Here is a 19,926-nt window from a genome sequence, read left to right on the forward strand (position 1 = left end):
GGGAAATCCGCTTCGCATGATCATGAGTTCGCGACGGTGTCATCGCGCCCTGGTTATGTGGAAAGATCCTTTGTTTCTGTCCCAAGGCCCTGTGTTGGGAGCTCCTTGTCGTCGCGTGATGCTAACGACAGATGCCTCTCTCACGGGTTGGGGGGCGATCATGAGTGGTCGCCCGGCTCAGGGTCTGTGGGAGGACCATCACCGTCTATGGCACATAAATTGTCTAGAGATGTTGGCAGTGTTTCAGGCCCTGAAACATTTCCTCCCGGACCTAAGAGGCCACCATGTTCTTGTCCGGACAGACAACACATCGGTGGTTTCCTATATCAACCACCAGGGGGGTCTGCGTTCTCGCCCGCTTTACAAGCTGGCACGTCAGATCCTTCTGTGGTCCCAGGGGAAAATTCTCTCTCTCAGAGCTATTTATCTCCCGGGGTATTTGAATCAGGGGGCAGACATCCTGTCGAGGCAGGGGCCGAGGCCCGGGGAGTGGAGTCTTCACCCCGAGGTGGTGGAGCTCCTATGGGGACATTTCGGTCGTGCCGAGGTAGACCTATTTGCGTCCCGAGAGACATCACACTGTCCACTGTGGTTCTCTCTCAGCCAGCCAGCCCCACTGGGGTTGGATGCTATGGTACATCCGTGGCCGAGGTCACGCCTGTAATCTTTTCCCCCGATCGCTCTGCTCCCAGGAGTTCTGGAGAGGGTTCGCCGGGACGGGCTCAGTCTCCTGCTTATAGCCCCGTTCTGGCCGGCCCGAGTGTGGTTTTCGGACCTAGTGTCTCTCCTCGACGGCTCTCCCCTAGAGATACCGATCAGGAGAGATCTGCTCTCTCAGGCGAGTGGGTCGATCCTTCACCCCCGTCCAGAGCTATGGAGGCTGTGGGCTTGGCCTCTGAGGGGGCCCAGCTCATAGATTCTGGTCTCTCGGCTGAGGTCGTTGAGACCATCCTCCAATCCAGAGCTCCCTCCACGAGGAAGTTATATGCCGCGAGGTGGAAACTTTTCACCTCTTGGTGTGGAGAGCGCCAGCAGGACCCAGTTAATTGCCCGGTTGGTACAGTGCTGGATTTCCTGCAGGACCGTCTCTCCACAGGGTTATCCCACTCCACACTGAAGGTGTATGTGGCGGCCTTAGCTGCTTACCACGCCCCTTCAAGTGGAGGTTCCCTCAGGAAACACCCACTTATATCTCGCTTCCTTCGTGGCACCCTGAGGCTGAGGCCTGCAGTTCGCACAAGGGTACCAGCTTGGGATCTGGCCATCGTCTTAGAAGGTCTCTCCCTTGCTCCTTTCGAGCCCATCGAGGAAGTTTCGGAAAAGGTTCTTACTCTTAAGACTATCCTTCTTCTTGCTATCTCATCTCTAAAAAGGATTGGTGATATTCAAGCACTTTCGGTGGCTCCCTCGTGCCTGGAATTTGCTCCTGGTATGGTTAAGGCCTTTCTCTGTCCGAGACCAGGTTATGTTCCTAAGGTGCCGACCACTTTGGTTAGACCTATAGTTCTGCAGGCTTTCTGTCCTCCGCCTTTTCTGACGTCAGACCAGAGGAAACTTAATTTGCTGTGCCCTGTTAGGGCTTTAGATGCGTATGTCCACAGAGCTGCTCTGTGGAGGAGATCGGAACAACTGTTTGTCTGTTTTGGGTCACCTAAGAGAGGGTGTCCTGCATCTAAGCAAAGGATGAGCAAGTGGGTGGTCGAGGCCATCTCGCTTGCTTACGGTTCGGCCCATCAGCCTTCACCTTTGGCTGTAAGGGCTCATTCCACCAGAAGTATGGCTGCCTCTACAGCTCTTCTTTCAGGAGCTTCTCTTCAGGACGTTTGTGATGCGGCAGGCTGGTCCTCACCGCACACTTTCGTCAGATTTTATTCCCTTGACCTTAGCTCCACTCCAGGGGCTCAGGTTCTCTCGTCGGTTCGTGTCTCCTGATGACACACGACGGGGATTTGGTCGTATGGGGATGTGGGTATTGCGTTCCCACTGCGATTACACGCAGCGGTAGTCCCTGAAGGGGAACGTCCCGGGTTACGTATGTAACCCTAGTTCCCCGAAGGGACGGACGCTGCGTGTCCTGCCATACTCTCGGCATCCCCTTGGGTCGCTGCTTCAGTAACTTTTAAGCTGGCGTGTTGTGTGCTCAGGGGATATTTATAGCTTCCTGGTCTATGACGTCACTCGCCGTACGCTCATTCTCTCCATTGACTGATTTCATTCATGCTTCAGACGCGTCACGCTGGGGCGTTCCCACTGCGATTACACGCAGCGTCCGTCCCTTCGGGGAACTAGGGTTACATACGTAACCCGGGACGTTTTGGTGCTAAATAGGAAAAGGATCTACCGCCTGCAGTCGATTTTGATATTCTAGGAGTTATTAACTGGCCGGAATTTCGAGAACGCAATAGGCGTGAAGGACTATAATGCATTAAGAGCTCGCTCAAGTACTGGGGTGCTAAACCATTTAGTGCTTTGTAAGTAATCAGCAATATTTTAAAATGTATGCGATGTTTAATAGGCAGCCAATGTAGTGTTGACAGAACCGGGCTAGTATGGTCATATTTCCTGGTTCTGGTAAGAACTCGAGCTGCTGCGTTTTGAACTAGCTGTAGTTTGTTTATTAAGCATGCAGGGCAACCACCCAGTAGAGCATTACAATAATCTAGTCTTGATGTCATGAACGCATGAACTAATTGTTCCGCATTTGTCAATGAGAGCGTAATTTAGATATATTTTTAAGATGGAAAAATGCGGTTTTACAGATACTAGACACGTGATTTTCAAATGAAAGATTGGTATCAAAGAGCACACCCAGGTTCCTAACTGACGACGAAGACTTAACAAAGCAGCCATCAAGTGTTAGACAGTATTCAAGGTTATTACATGTGGAAGTTTTTTGTCCAATAATTAGAATCTCTGTTTTTTCAGAAATTAGGAGTAGGAAATTACTAGTCATCCAATTTTTTATATCAGCTATGCATTCCGTTAATTTTGTGAATTGGTAAGTTTCGTTAGGTTTTGAAGAAATATTCAGCTGAGTATCATCGGCATAACAGTGAAAGCTAATTCCATGTTTCCTAATGATATCTCCTAATGGTAGCATGTACAGAGTGAACAGCAGCAGTCCTAGTACTGAGCCTTGTGGTACTCCATACTGAACTTGTGATCGATAAGACATCTCTTCATTTACTGCTACAAACTGATAACGGTCAGATAAGTATGATTTAAACCATGCTAATGCAATTCCACTAATGCCAACATAGTTTTCTAGTCTATTTAAAAGAATGTTGTGGTCAATTGTGTCAAATGCAGCACTAAGATCAAGTAACACTAATAGAGAGATACAACCACGATCGGATGATAAGAGCAAATCATTTGTGACTCTGATGAGAGCTGTCTCAGTACTATGGTACGGTCTAAATCCGGACTGAAAATCCTCGCAGATATCATTTCTTTCAAGAAAGGAACACAGTTGTGAGGATACTGCTTCTTCCAGTATCTTTGACAGAAAAGGCAGATTCGAGATCGGCCTATAATTGACTAATTTTGTATGATCAAGTTGCGTTTTTTTAACAAGCGGTTTTATCATATGGTACGTATCCTAGAGACAGAGACGAAGTAATGATATTGAGAAGAGAATCTATGACCTCTGGAAGCATCTCTTTTAGTAGCTTAGTCGGAATAGGATCTAACATACAAGTTGTTGATTTAGATGAATTAACGAGTTTGCAAAATTCTTCCTCTCCTATAGCAGCAAATTAACCAAATTTTTCCTCAGGGAGACTACTGTCACGAGGTGACGAAATTCCAAATTTTTCCCTTGCAAGGCGGAACTAATGTTCGCCGAGATTGCCTTCCGCCGGACCCATAACAACGGAACACCGGGCTAGTTCCGGGTAAGCGCAAAAATCCCCGCGAATGGGACACCTTGCCATTATGGGAGAATAAAAGGAGAGAGTACAGACCAAAGAGGAGAGTTGTTTTGGGGACTGTGAGCCCGGAGGAAGCGTGAGCGTTGGAGAAGACGAAGTGGGGCCGGCAAACGGGCGCGGCACTGTGAGTTTGGGAGAAAGAGCACGCCGACTCAACCGGAACGAGGGAATCGTTTGTGAGAGACTGTGAGTAGTCCAATCAATCTCCATCCTCCTCTCTCGTGTCTATGGGACTCCCTGATGTAAATGCCAGGTCAGAAAATGGGCAACGGCCATCTATATATGTATTTTCCCACTGAGTGCTGAATTGTAGAGATGACGTGATGTGATGCACTGTTTTGATGTGTGAAGTGTGAACTTAAACCCGCTGGATGTCCATTACTTACCTGAGTTTCTACCACGTTCTAAAGACATAGAAGAGGCTAACACTGTTGTACTCCACAGACCTTTGAGTGTATTATCTGACAGCCCATTGTGAAGAGGGACACGTAGGTGAATGCTCAACCGACTGCTTTGCAATGAAACTCCTCCAGCCGTAAGTTCTCTGTCTGTCCTTGCTGAAGAAGAGGATTACGTGCCTGTATATTCACCTGTCTGTTTTGCAGCAAAACTCTCCCACCGTAAGCTCTGTGTCTGTCGGCCCTTCAAGAGGATTACGTGCCTGTATAATCACCTGCCTGCTTTGCAGTGAAGCCCTCCAGCCGTAAGTTCTCTGTCTGTTGCCTGTAGAAGAAGAGGATTACGTGCCTGTATATTCACCTGTCTGCTTTGCAGCGAAACTCTCCCGCCGCAAGCTCTGTGTCCGTCGCCCCTTCAAGAGGATTACGTGCCTGTATACTCACCTGACTGCTTTGCATTGAAGCCCTCCAGCCATAAGTTCTCTGTCTGTCATCGGTAGAAGAAGAGGATTACGTGCCTGTATATTCACCTGACTGCTTTGCAGTGAAGCCCTCCAGCCGTAAGTTCTCTGTCTGTCATCGGTAGAAGAAAAGGATTACATGCTTGTATACTCACCTGACTGCGTTGCAGTGAAGCTCCCCAGCCGTAAGTTTTCTGTCTGCTTCTCGCTGCGAAGAAGAGTACATACCCGAAACACGCACCTCAACTACTCCATCACAGTTCCTCTGGCCGTAAGTCTCGGCCCGTTCTCCCCCTGGGAAGAAGGGAGTACGTCCCCCGAAATGCGCACCTGAACTGTCCTGCTGCAGCCTCCTCCCAGTCGTGAGCCCCGACTCGTCCCTTCCATTGGAAAACAGCGAAGCTGCCACCAGAGCACCCCCCACACTGCACTCTGTGGGCTTTCGGCGGGTCCGCCGGACGGAACGACCCTGCTCAGAAGACTCACCATTTTAAACCTTTTATCCAATTTTATATTCAATATAATACTGTTTACTTGAAGTCTTGTTGTCTGTCATCCTTGCCTGGCCTCTGTCCGACTCCCCAAGGGTGGTACGGGTCTCAGGGGTGGGTGCAGCCTGATTGGCCCGCCCCGACCTTTGACACTACAATGCACTCCCTGATGCGATACTGTAGTAGATGGTTGCATAGTTATAATTTTGTCCCTGATATTATCAATCTTATAAGTGAAGAAATTCATAAAGTCATTACTGCTGTGTTGCTTGGACACTTCTGGGCTTGAAGCTTTCTTTGTCGTTAGTTTAGCCACTGTTTCAAATAAATACCTAGGATTGTTTATTTTCTTCTAATAGGGTTGAAAAATAAGCAGATCTAGCAGCATAGTAGCCTACAATGGCAACATACAGAGTGTTTTAAAGATAAAAAAATAAAATAATCCAGTGTTAAAAAAAGTTCATTACAAATTCGTAAATAGTGCTCTTTTGAGAAATGTTACAATAAATATGCATGTTTTCTATGTATTTTCTTTATTATGATTGTATTGTAAAGAAATTATTCCTTAAAATCACTTGTTCATGTTTCATTTATAGTATAAAAATGGACTGAACTGGACAATTATGCAATTGATTGTATGCACATTAAAAATGATGAAATATAATAATAATAAACTTTATTTTATATAGTGCCTTTAAAAGTAGCATCTCAAAGCACTTTACATAAAAATAATGAAATTAGAAGGATACACATAACAATCTAGGCAGTAAAAACTAAACAACCAATAAAAAATAAAAAGCCAATATAATAACAAACTTTATATAATGATGAAATAAATACCCTTTATGATGTTTTCGCACAAAAAAAGACTGACGATCGCTGTGCTAAGTGACTAAATACTCAATACAATGATATACAGTTTTAAAAGAGAATGATTCATTTAATGATATGTTTTGAATGAAACGCCAGAAAAAATGGTCAACTTTCCTCAAATGAAACAGATAATTAAATATAAAATTGATGACTTACCATCTGCAGAAATAGCAGAAGCAATTTCATCCCATGCTTTTTCCTTGGAGGATATGTCTTTGTACGTAGTACCTATTTTTTGGGTCATAAAGCACTTTATGCTTCTCAACCTCCACGATCAGCCTCGTATCATCCATTGCTGCACAAGTGTTTACTTCATCTGCCCGTGTGCACATTTACAAGACCACAAACTCTGGTTTTATTTGGGTATTGCTAGTATTACATAATAAACTAAAAGAAAGTTTATCATATTTTCTGGCTAGTTTACTTTATTTATTTTTTATAATCATAACCCTAATTTAATCATAACCCAAACCGAATAATTAAAACAAGTTTAAATGGGTAAATCTACAAATATTTATTTGTATCTTTGAAATTAAGTTCTTGTTAAAACACACTAGAAATGCTTATTCGGTGCATTTTGAGCACTTTTTGTGTGAAATCATTTTTATTTTGTCCATCAAAAGTGTGCTTTCACTTTAATTGAGCGTGAGCAGCGCAACAAACATAGACTAGGCGCCAAAACCCCCTCTTCACTGCTGCTCACACGACGCTCCTGCTTGACGCTCACGCGCTGCTCCTGCTGCCGGTGTGAATGCACTCATTGGTTAACATGCACGCCAAAAAAAGAAATGCGCTGCTCACGCTTGCAGTGTGAAACGGCCGTTAGCCATGGAACAGGCCATTTTCATCGCACCTATCTAATCCTTCGGTGTTGGATTATAGCAACATCATGGAGGTTAAGGAAAACTGTTATAGGATGATGCCACATGTTGAGGAGGCTCGTTGGTCTTTTAAGCCCCCAACGGAGCCTGCAATTTTCAATGGTGCTCGCATTCGACTTTGAGAACCAACGAGCGATCGATCTTGACTCCACTCAACTTGGTACGGTAAGTTGCATAGAGCAATATTCTAAGATCTGAAATGTTTTATTATTAAAAACAATTACTATGCTTTGAAATATAGCCAACACTAGCTGCTAGGGATTTTCTTTGCCGCCAGCCGGACACGCTCAGCTATCTAGCTAACTGTAAACAGATTGGCAATGGTAGATTTTGCAGCGATTGGCTGAAACGCGGCAGGGGGCGAGGAGCGCCTTCCATGCAGCGCTGCCTTGAAGGATCCGTTGGGGGCTTAAAACACCAACGGGCGTTGAGGAGGCTCTGGCCAGTTATCTCTCCCAGACGTTGCATCATCTCTTAAAGCCCCTGCCGTACTACATCTGCTTTGGTGGGCAGAGCTTACATGGTGGCGGGTCAGGCTGATGCGAGCCTGCATACCATGGCCATCTAGCAGGCCTACCAGGCCGACCTGAGGGTCCTACTGACGAAGATATTGCAGCGCAAAGCCACCCACCGAAGTTCAACGGGGTGGTCTGGACTGCAGTAGACCCAGAGCAGGGTCGGGTGTTAGAACAGGAAGTTCAATCACTGCTGGTAAAAGAGGCCATAGAACATGTTCCTCTACCAGACAGGGGGTCAGGATTCTACAGCCGGTAGTTCATAGTTCCAAAGAAGGATGGTGGGTTGCGTCCAATTTTAGATCTAAGACAGCTGAACCGGTCTCTGAGGAGAGGTCTCTGAGGTCTGAGGCCAGGGGAATGGAGGCTTCACCCCGACGTGGTGGAGTCGATATGCGAGAGGTTCGGTCCAGTGGAAGTTGATCTGTTTGCGTCTCGGGAGACGACACACTGTCCACTGTGGTTTTCTCTCACGCATCCAGCCCCCCTGGGCGGCACAGAACCTAGAGGCTGGCCTGTCAGCAGGAGTAGTCGAGACCATACTCAGCTCCAGAGCTCCGTCCAACAGGAAACTGTACGGCCTAAAGTGGAATGTTTTCCTCACTTGGTGTAGAGAGCGCGGCCTCGACACAGTTAACTGCCCGGTGGCTTCAGTGCTGTAGTTCCTCCAAGACCGCTTCTCTGTTGGTCTTACTCTGTCCTCACTCAATGTTTATGTGACCATTGCAGTTTTCCACACTCCTTTGAGTGATGGGGCTCTGGGGAGACATCAGCTGGTCGTACGTTTCCTCCGTGGGTTCTGGAGGATGAGACCTGCGACTCGGACCAGAGTTCCCACACGGGACCTGGGATTGGTTCTCAAAGGGCTGGTTGAGCCCCCCTTCGAACCTCTGGAGTTGGCTGAGGCCAAGAACCTGTCGCTTAAGGTGGTCTTTCTCCTTGCAATTACCTCTGGCAGTTCTAACACTAGAACTACCAAGGCAGTCATTTTGACCATTTTTCAATTTTACAGTGTAATAACTTTGTTAAAATAAAATCAATGTGGCTGTAGGGACTTTTCCTAAATATGTGTATATTTTATTCTGACACTGTTATTTTATTAAAATCACAAAACAGAAAACAGTTCTGACTATTTCTACCTAGAATGGCCATGGTGGTCATATTGACTGCATGCATTATAGATATCATAAGTCCGCTATATTTCCCGCCATCAATGCGCACAAATTGTACAAGAAGTGCACAAATGATCAAGTTTCGCGGAGGGACATCATCACGCGACTGGCAAGCGAACTTCGCTCCGACCACATGAATTCAAAAGCCAAACAACTGGTGGTGCGAGAGCCAAGACCCGGCCAGGAGCAGCAGCAGATTGAGAGAAGAAGGCAGTGCCAAGTAAGGAGGAACTGCAAAAAAATAAATAAAGCTGCGCTTTATTAAAAGTAAGCTGCACACGAAAGGCGGTGTTTACCTGTGTGGACTGTGTGTATAGCGTCAGTGAATGAAATCAGCCCTGTTCCTCTCTCCATCTCCACTGTCGTCGCTCCTCCTTTTATGCTTCCGCTCCTCCGTGAGAGATATGAGACCGGTGCATCACGCAGGTGCCGCTCATTAGTAATCACGCCACCGGCCTCACGCCGTCCTCCCACGGCCCTCGACCTCGTCCTGCTCGCCACAATTATGTTTTCCAGCATGTCTGTGCGGTAGTATTTTTCAGTCTTGAGGCTATACCGGGGTTCCAGTGTTGCAATCAAACGCCGAAAGCCAACATCCGAGACCACTGTAAATGGCTGGTTGTCTGTAGCAATTATTTCATGTATTATTTCAGCCAAGCACAGCCAAGCCCAGCGCAGCCAAGCACAGACCAGCTCAGCGCAGTGCAGCCAAGCACAGCAAAGCACAGCCCGACCCAGCCACGTATGGCCCAGCTCAGCCCAGCCCAGTTTAAACAATGGACGGATCAGTATCCTTGGTTATTCGTGAAAGATAACAAATTAGGATGCACAGCCTGCAAGGAGGCAAAGCGGCTATTTACAACACAGAAGGGTGTTCAGATGGCAGAGGAATGGATTAGTGGTGGTGTGGGAGGATCTAATATTCGGGCTATGCGCAAGACGATCTATCAACATAGAGACAAAAGGCTTTAGGTATAGAGAAACAGAGAGAGAAAGAAGTACTTCCAAACATGGCTGCAACAGTTACTGCTTCTCTATTTGAAGAATCTGCCAATCCTTTAAGAACTGCATATTTTGTGGTGAAGGAGAGGCTGGCATTTACAAAAATGAGCTGCTTGATTTCTTTGCAGGAAAAAAATTATGCAAAAAGGGGCCAATTGCACAGGTCAGATCACGCATGCATTAACATGATAGAACATGTGGCTGTTAAGATGAAAAAAAACTGTGATATCTAAAATAAAGAACAACGGGTTTCTCCTTAGTATTACAGTAGATGAAAGCAGCGCATATGGCATTAGTTATCTGGTCATTTATATAAGAGCAGATGTCACAGGTAGAGGGGATGTGGAGAACTTATTCCTTGACCTTGTTGCACTTGAATAGGTAACAAGAGCAGAATATATATAAGGCACTTAAGAACAGTCTAATGATGGCAAAACTGGATGATGAGTATTTAAAGAATCATCTCATCAGCATTGCCACAGATGGGGCAGCCGTAATGACAGGAAAAGACAGTGGCTTAGTAAGGTTAAAGAAAGATTTCTCTTCACTTAAGAGTGTGCATTGCCTTGCACATAAACTAGAGCTGGCAGTTCACGATTCCCAAAAATGTGTGACAGGATGTAACCACTTTGAACATTTTATATCAAAGTTGTACACAATGTATCAAGACATAATATAATTTATAGTCTATATAATAATTTAGATATACCAAAAATGCACGGCTCCTGTCTGCAGGCTGCCATATCAGGCTGCTAAAATCGGGAAAATATTTTCCATCCGCTGGGTTGCCAGCAGTTACAGAAAAGTGCAGGCAGTCTGGAAGGATTTCCCAGCTCTTGCACAGCAGATGAGAGCAGCATCCGAAGATCGCACGTACACTGACGCTGAGCGAAAGAAGTACACTGGGAAGCTGAACAAACTGACCAGCACAGGCTTTGTTACGGACCTAGCCACCATGAGAGGTGTGCTTCAGGAACTTAAAAGCCTTTCACTGAAACTGCAAGTGAGTACCTATTCATCTTTTGTACAGTATAACATGGGTTCTATGGTGGTTTAACAAAGCTATATGTAACCCTGATGTATGTATTTGTCATTTTTCTATATTTACTGAGGGTGAAAGGATGATAAAATGTTTATTTTATTTTTTTTGTAATTTGAAATGTTCAATGTTTAATATGTATTGTTTTTTTTTCATTTCTATATTAGAGTTTGGTTGTGGGGTACATGCGAAAAACGTGTCTAACATCATTTTGGGTTGTGAATTGATGTGCATTGGTCGATTAAGAGACTGACAAGTTGGTGAGCCAATGAGATTGGGGGAGAGAAAAAACGAGAGAGAGAAAGTTCGAGAGAAAAAACGAGAAAAAGTTCGGGGGAGAACAGACATGATTTGAGTGATGCTTTGAGTGTTTGAAAAACGCAAATCTTTCTTGTAATGAGAAGTACTGCTCGTATTTCTTCGCTAAGGAAGTGGATCGTCATGACATCGGACTGTTTCATGTAAGTTGGCAGACACTGTATGTTTGGCTCGGCCAGAGTTGAACGCTGTGCATGTGAATGTTCTTTGGACTGAAACTGGTGTTGTTATCTGCTTAAACCGAGCGGAGATTCAGGATAAATGTGCAGACTTTCGTTTCCGGGATGAAAAGGACTGCGAGCATTGTAAAGTAACTTTGAGAATTCAACGCGCAAACGACCACCGCATCTGTTGTGCACGGAGATTGCGACACGGGACTAAGGACCGTTTGAATGTGACGAATGTGTTTCAACGCACACTAGTAACCAGATTGAGGTAACCCTAACCAATATTTTTGTTTGCTCTTTTGAGTGAAGGGGCCAGTTTCGTTTTCTCGGCCACTACGCACTCAAGCTTCGAATCAGGCCTGCAACGGGGTGGGATGTGTATAAACATTTGAGTGCACTAATGATTCTGTGACTGTTTTTTCCCTTTTCGGTTTGAGTGTATATTTGCATATTTGAAAAGCTTAAAGGTTTAGTAACGCTTACAATAGTTATACAGTGTTATAAGTTTATTTGATAGTAGGCCTATAACTTAAAGGGGGGGTGAAATGCTGTTTCATGCATAGTGAGTTTTTTACACTGTTAACGAGTTGGATTCCCATGCTAAACATGGACAAAGTTTCAAAAATGAAGTTGTAAGTTTGATGGAGTAATTCTGTTCCAAAAATACTCCTTCCGGGTTGTCACAAGTTTCGGAAAGTTTTTTTCGAATAAGGGCGTGTGTGACGTCAGAGTGGCCGGAATTTCCTTATACGGGTCTTAAGGGCACTTCTCCCGGAAGGGCGCGCGCGCATCTGTAGCCTAGTGCGTGCGAGTGTACGCCTATGCCTATCAGAGCGCTGGGCTCGGTCGGCTGCGCTGCAATTAAAAAAATGGCACCAAAAAAGTGTGTTTTTGGTTGCCAGGGCAAGACAACACTGCACAAATTTCCAAAGAACCCAGCGTTAAGGGACCTGTGGATGGATTTTGTTTTTCCAGAGCAGCAACGGAGTTGTGCAAGTGTTTTTGTTTGTTCCCTTCATTTCGACGGTAATAGTTTTATAAACAAGGCCCAGTTCAACGCCGGATTTGCAGATCGCCTAATACTTCTTGAGTGGAGAAGTCTCAAATCTCATCTTTAGATGGAGCAGTCTCAACGATAAAGGTTCACGGTCGTGCGTTGGAACCGCAGGCGGTGAGTAAAACTGCTTCAAATGTCTGTGAGTTGTTAACTATCGGCGTGTAAGCACAGCAAGTAAACAACATGATCACATACAGTTAATGTATCTATGGAGCATGCGATGTATGGTGTGTGTGTGTGTTTAAATACATTTGTTTAGCTGGCCACTGTAGGTGTCAGTTTGTTTATTGTAAAAATAAATCATGTCCTCATAAACCACGAGTCTGTCTGTTTACAACACACAAATGTTGTAAAACTCGCGCATGACATGGTGTTCTAAAAAAACGCTCGAGACCTTATGTTTTTCACCCATTTCACTGCCCATCTCACGTTTTTGTGAGCAAAAACGCGTTCTGTATGAACGAGCCCTTAGTATTGTTTAGATCCTTGTTCTGCATGGGATTACTATCTGATTGTTAGCCATGGTTTATTTTCGGATGTCACTCACAGCTTCCAGACGCTCTCAACGCAAAAGCTTCGCGCGCTCCTGTCGTGATTATTTAGCACCGCCCACACGGCACGCCTCCACCCGTTCGGGTTTTTCCGGAAAGACTCGGTACAGCCTATCTTTCTTTTATAAATATAATAAAACTAAAGACTTTTTGGAGATATGAAGGATGCAATACTACTCTATAGGTACTCAAGATGAACATGAGATTGAGTGAAACTGAGTGTTTCACCCCCCCTTTAAAGTTAAACAGAAATTAGAGAAGATGTATGCCTATATGGTTAACTTTAGTGAGTTAAATACATTCAGAAAGTGACAATCCTGGTGTGATAATGTGAAAAAGGTGTTTAGCTACTGTTAAAAAGTAATACAATCACAGAGGGTTGTTTTGACACATTTTATTTGTTTTTTTGTTTTCATTTACATTGTCAAATTCATATTCTTGATCTATTTCATTTGATTTAAATACAAAGTTTCACTTTCATTGACATTTAATACAATTTTTTTATTGGTTTAAACGTTTATTTGTGAGTGTGTGGGTGATTTTTGCAGTTTAAAAGTAATATAGAAGCAACATGCTCTATAAGTAAATAGACTGCTTGCATAAAGTGATTCCTTGGAGGATAATCTATATTAGAAGACAGGGTTAAAAGATCATTTAGGAATAAAAGAACTCAGGTCCCTATCAGAAAACTCTGGCCTAGTGTAAATGGTTGGTGGATAGGGGTTACATATAGATTGTAGCGTGCATTTATGGTTAGATTGATACTTCATGTCACACAAATCTCCTTTATATATACATTTCAGAAGAGGAGTACCTCCCTTACAGATGCCAGCCGGGACATTAGACTGACAATGGAGGTTTTGGATGCCATGAAGACACATGGGGGAATGTCAATGAGAGAAGCAAAATAATCTTTGATGGAGGGAACCTTTAAGGGAGTAGCCCTGAAGGAAAGCACAGAGAAGGTCAATTAACTTCAGTTCTTTCAGGCAGTGATCGACAACCTGTCAAGTCGTCTTCCAGATTCTGAACTCACAAAGCCATTAAAACCATTAGACCCTTACAACTCACAACAGAAAACCTATAGGATGGTAGCTCTCCAGGAGCAGGAGTGAGCACACATGGTCTACAGTACCTGGACTTTAGTACATACTTTGGCCTATTCTGTTTGTCAAACTGTATAGATACTGCTCTAAACTGAAAAGACTGCAAGAAATGATTTAAACAACATTTTTGGTGTTGAAGATGATAACTTGAAGGGGTGTTTTTAACATGCATACCTTAATGATAAATGGTATTCCTAAGTAATATTTTTTTAATTTTAATTTTGAGAACTAGTTAAGGCAAATAAATAAAATATGTGCCTGGTCACCTAACATGTTGAATTTGAATAATGTGGTTACTATTGGATTATTGTCATTTTAATGGCTTTTAGTCATGTTAGAATATCTTAAGTTTTTTTTAAACCATCTAATGTAGGTACAGTCTTTTCAGACATCATTATTATTCAATCCAGCGGCCAGTTGTTTTACAAATTCCATTTAATGTAACATAAGGGATGAGAAATGCCATTTATATTTGATCAAACCCATTGAAGGTGCATGGTGCTGCCATAATGAGTACACCTGGTGGATTTAGAGTTAACTTCCTTGCTCAAGGACAGAATGACCTGTTATTCACTTTGTCATGTCAGGGATTAGATTTATATAAGGTGCTGTAAATTTGTTGCTCAAGAGTTAGAGGGTTACCTGTTAGATTATAGCCACTTCTCCAGACACCACTACAATAAAGACTACGAAAAACCTTCCAAGACCATTGTCTCACCTTCAACATTGGTCCATATAATTTTGTCTACAGTATCAGACTGATCTCATGAAATGGCGTATGTATGACACGCCAATTCGTATTTCCATTTTTGGCGTGCTATCAACACGCATAATCGCTTTTCAGCGTGTTTATCAACGCCTTTGACTTAGCGTTATATTACTGTATTATGTATATATAGATATATGACCTACCCCAACCCCGTCCCTAAACCTACCCGTCACTGGGGTTAATACCATTTATGAGTCTTCTCCTACCATCCTAGGAAAAGAAATATCACTCCACAGATGTAGATATAGATTTTGCTTCGTTTCGCTCGGACATTTAACGGCGTACACATACACGCGGAATCACTCGGACATTTAATGGCGTCGACATACACGCAAAAGATTTCGGCGTGGACATACACGCGGATAGCTCAAAATGCGTATAGATAACACGCCACTTGACTTGAAAGTGGCGTGTATGTTTACGCAAAGTCATGATGTCATGTTGACAGTATATAGTGTAGCAAGGTAGTCATCAGAATTTTTAATAATTTAATAATTCAATTTTAGGGGACCCCCAAAGAGTCCTTTCGAACCATGGACACTTGTAAACACACTTCTGATGGGAATGTTATCCAATCAGTGTGCCCAGGTTCGGAGGTAGTCGAAGACACATTGTGGTTGGATCTCAGTGTAATGTAAATGCAATCCAGCCATCGTGTCTGCATTCACAGGTGGACGTCATATAAATCCCCACTCAGTCTCCCCACGTGGCTGTCAGAAAATAACGGCCAGACGCAGTTTAGACAAAAAATTTTACTTATTTGAACCTTACAATAAACGTCAATATTTAAAACAGTTTATTTAGACTTACATGAAACTATGTGTGTCATTTTTCATTTTAATTGTGCAACATTATCTGAACGAGGCGATCGCCTGTACAATCACAGTCAGTCATGAGATCTTAATGAAGAGCTCCTCTTTGCAGAGGAATAATCGGAATCGGATTTTTTAAATGTTTAAAATGTTGAATGTTTTTATTGTTTCAGCATTATTATCAATCTCCCATTTCTGTCAATATAGTCATTGCACGCTATAACCTTAAAATCCAGATGATCGATGATATGACTTGTTTAACATGATCAACCCAGTTATTTTTGTATGATCAACTCTGGAAGTATTCCTTCGTTCAAAAAACTTAATTTGATCTAAGACTGGAGATTGCGCAGGAAAGTAAAGTGAGTGAAAGCAATTGGGACATTGTTTAATTTGTATCATCTTGACTCTTAATCTGGTGTCGTGCCACAGACCTAATTTAAATATTATGCAGGAAACAGAAATCCAATCGGTTATTCAGATACAGAGGCTAGTGCGAACAAATGTAAACACGCCATGTCCTGATTGGCTAATGATCCGATCAGCTTGATTGGATCACGGTGATCACATGTAAATCGTTTTCCTCCTGCGTTTAAAAAAAAAATCCCGTCCACATGAAAACGCAAAAACACGCTATCAAGTGCTGTCAAGAGCATGCCACACCAGCAGGCGGCGATATAACCCTAACCGACAACACTATAACCGGCGTTTCTGAAAATCCCCACCCAAAATTTTTCAAAGATGTTCGGTTTCAGTGTCCTGATACTGCGCTTCCGTGTGGACGAACGACCTAACCGCGTAAAAAAAGTCACGGTTATAAAAAATACCCATGTCCGTGTGGACAAGGCCTAAGTTTACTCCCTAGTCTTGGAGTAATTAATCCCTAATTAATAACTGTTTAAAAAAGCTTTTAAGTCTGGATTAATTTAAGCATTATTAGCCTGGTTTTGATTTAATTTAATCCCTGTCTGGGAAACCGCTCCCTAGTGTTTTGGATGATCTAGTTAGTTGGAAACATGATTGTGACCAAATTTAATTGACTATTAGTGGAAGTATGTGACATGTTCATTTATTTTATGAAGAGAATGTTATTAGATCTATAAAGTTATAAATTATAGGCAATATAGCAGTAAAACTTCAAATTAAAATATTGAACAATGAACAGGGCTGGCGCTAGCCATTTGGGTGCCCTAAGCACAAATGCTTGGTGGTGCCCCCCACTCCCAACCACCCACCCACCCACCCAAGGAATAACAAGCTTTCAGAATTTCTTAGTTAGGTTCTCTTTACTTCCAAAACAACTGCTGCAAATAAATCATTTTACATTAACAATGGCACCAAATATGAAAAGAAATAAGTAATATAAAGGTTAAAATTATAAATACCAAAAACCACCACAATTACTAAAAACACAGATTTGGAACAAGAATGATATATGTGTGTACTGTGCATAATTATTTTGTATATATATAAATACACATTTGCATGTATGTATTTAAGAAATATTTGTTATTTATATATAAAATATTTAAATTTATATATAATATAAATTATATATAATTATATACAGTATATTCATGCATATGTGTGTGTATTTATATATACAAAATAATTATACCCAGTACACACACATATATCATGTAGACACAAACTTTTATTTTGGATGCGATTAATCTTTTCCCAGCCCTAATAATTTGACAACTCTGTGAATATGAAAATATACAAACGCTGAGATTGTGTGTTTTTTTTTCTTTTTTTCAAATTGCAGTTTCACCAACAGAGGTCGCCCTTGGGCCTTGGCCTATGAACCTCTTGAAAATTATCCGCATAGAACAACAACGAAAAAACGTATCTACGCGGTCTTCCTCTTCTTCTCAAACAAACTAACTGCATCTTAAACAGCCCAAGTTTCAAAATTCGAGAAACCCCCGGACCCCCGTTAAAATAAAAGATTCAACATGCAGGGCTAAAAAAGCCTCGGATCATTTGCACTACTAGCGACGCCCCCCTGGACATGCATTCACGACGCAAGGGCGCCCGCGCTACAAAACTAACATTTTTATTTAAAACATTGTCTACCTGCAAGCGACGCGCAAGTATCATCCCGCTGTCTCTTCTTTTTCCTTTTTTCCGCCCCCGACTCTTGGTGCCTTTTCGAGGCCATGTCTGAGGTCGGTGTCTGCCAAATTTTACATTGATTGAGGCATAATCGAACAGACCACTGGGAGGTGGGGAAGGGGGGCACCAGAGGGAGACTGACACAGGAGATTCACCTTTTTCTCGACTAATTTGGTCTAGGCCTATATTACTTTTGTATTGCTTTTGTATATTAACATGCTATAGACATATTTTATTTGTTATTTATACTAGTAGCCTATTGTGATGATTTTTCACGACCCAGAGTTTTTGGTGCCCCCCCAAGCACATGGTGCCCTACGCGCAGTGCGTGATGTGCGTGTGCGGAGCGCCGGCCCTGACAATGAATATAGAAGTCCTTCCTATCCACAGCCTGTTCTTCCACTACATCCACCTCATTCTCATTCTCTCTCTTTATTTGAAATGCTCTGAATGTTACTTGGTTTTGTTTAGTCTGTTTTGTGCTAATTTGAAACCTGATCTAATGCTGCTCTCTGGTGGCAAAGGCAGCACCGAAACCAAGCACTTCTAGGAAGCACAAAGTATAGTTTGCAATATTCTTTTGAAGAGCTGGTTTGAGTTCATTAGTCTATTCATGCCACTTCAGGACAGAATTAAACAGTCTTTGTATACTCACATTTTCGTGGGGTTTATGCACAGAAACCAAATCTGAAGCGGCATAAAACCACGAAAATGTAGGTTTACAAAGACTGTTTAATGTTGTCCTGAAGCGGCATAAATCGACTAATGAACTCAAACCAGCTCTTCAAAAAAATATATTCCAAACTGGCGAAATCCAATTGATGACATCTGCCCAACCCTTACCCTTCACATGGGTTGGAAAGGCAGCTGGAACTAATGTTAAAGGGATAGTTCACTTTGAAAATAATTTTTGGCATGTTTTAGCTTACCTCAAGGGCATCCAAGATGTAGGTGTCTTTGTTTTCGCAGTAGTTTCAATTTTGATATTTTTAGGTCAAACCGTTCTTGTCTGTCAGTCATATAATGCAGGTCTATGGTCACCACCTCAAAGAGCATGCACAGAGAAGTCCAAATTAAACATGATTTAATGACTCGTAAATGTAAGTACACATTGATGGCCTAAGACACGAAACGAGCGGTTTGTGTGAGAAAACGCACAGTATTTATATCGTTTTTACCTCTTGTAACCACAGCCACGTCCAAGTGATCTGAGGGCGTGGGCGCCTCTGTCTGCGCAAGCGCCAGAAGTGATCTCTCGCGCGTGTACGTCACTCATTGTTTACACAGAGATTTCGGAAGTGTTACCTTTCACTGTGAAGATCTAAACATATTTAGATATACAGGAAATCGCAATGGAAGACGATTTCGATATATATCAACAGGCAACGTTGAATTTTTTTCACAACCATATTTAGATCACTTCCGGCGCTTTCCAGCACTTGCGCAGACCGAAGCGCCGGCGCCCTCAGATCACTTGGACATGGCTGTGTTTACAAGAGGTAAAAACAATATAAATACTGTTCGTTTTCTCACACAAACCGCTCGTTTCGTGTCTTAGGCCATCAATGTGTACTCACATTTACGAGTCATTAAATCATGTTTAATTTGGACTTCTCTGTGCATGCTCTTTGAGGTGGTGACCATAGACCTGCATTATATGACTGACAGACAAGAACGGTTTGACCTAAAAATATCAAAATTTAAACTACTGCGGAAACAAAGACACCTACATCTTGGATGCCCTTGAGGTAAGCTAAAACATACCAAAAATTAATTTCAAAGTGAACTATCCCTTTAAGGAATTCATTCACAGGGAATCTTATCAGGCTTACGAGGCCATGCTGAAAGTACATAAAGAAGGGATGGTGCAAGCAACACCTAAAAACAAACATCTTTCGAGGTGCAAGCATACTGGACCCAGAATATTCCAATGCATATCAAAGTTGTATCACAGTTGCAGCGGTGGCGGCCCGATAAATACATTCAAAACCAACAAATGATTCCGTTTTTTTATAAGGTTAATTCATTTGTGCGCCAGACAACCCTGTCAGTATTTTAAGAAAAATAACCCAGATAGCAGACCACCCATCAACTCAAATCCAAGATAAAAAACAAAGGACATAGGATTCAGTTTAGTAATGTTTTTTTTGTATTTCATAAAAGATAGGACAAATGAACAACCACATCGAACTGTCAATTCTGGTTAATAAACACATAAAAAATAAAAATGAACAATAATTTAAAATATATATATTTTAATTACGGTA

At 42.6% G+C, this 19,926-nt stretch overlaps 1 long non-coding RNA gene across 1 annotated transcript in view; it reads right to left on the reverse strand.

The window, feature by feature from the left end:
* The window catches only part of LOC130084510 (uncharacterized), a 44,242-nt gene extending 24,790 nt beyond the window's left edge, over window positions 1-19,452 (reverse strand). Inside the window, exon 1 of the long non-coding RNA XR_008806945.1 lies at window positions 19,386-19,452. This is a non-coding gene — a long non-coding RNA (uncharacterized LOC130084510). The remainder of the gene's footprint in view (window positions 1-19,385) is intronic.
* Between the last annotated feature and the right edge of the window lie 474 nt (window positions 19,453-19,926).

The sequence above is a fragment of the Rhinichthys klamathensis genome, unplaced genomic scaffold, assembly GCF_029890125.1.
Source record: "Rhinichthys klamathensis goyatoka isolate OS25496 unplaced genomic scaffold, OSU_Roscu_1.1 h1tg000065l_1, whole genome shotgun sequence".
Classification (NCBI taxonomy): domain Eukaryota; kingdom Metazoa; phylum Chordata; class Actinopteri; order Cypriniformes; family Leuciscidae; genus Rhinichthys; species Rhinichthys klamathensis.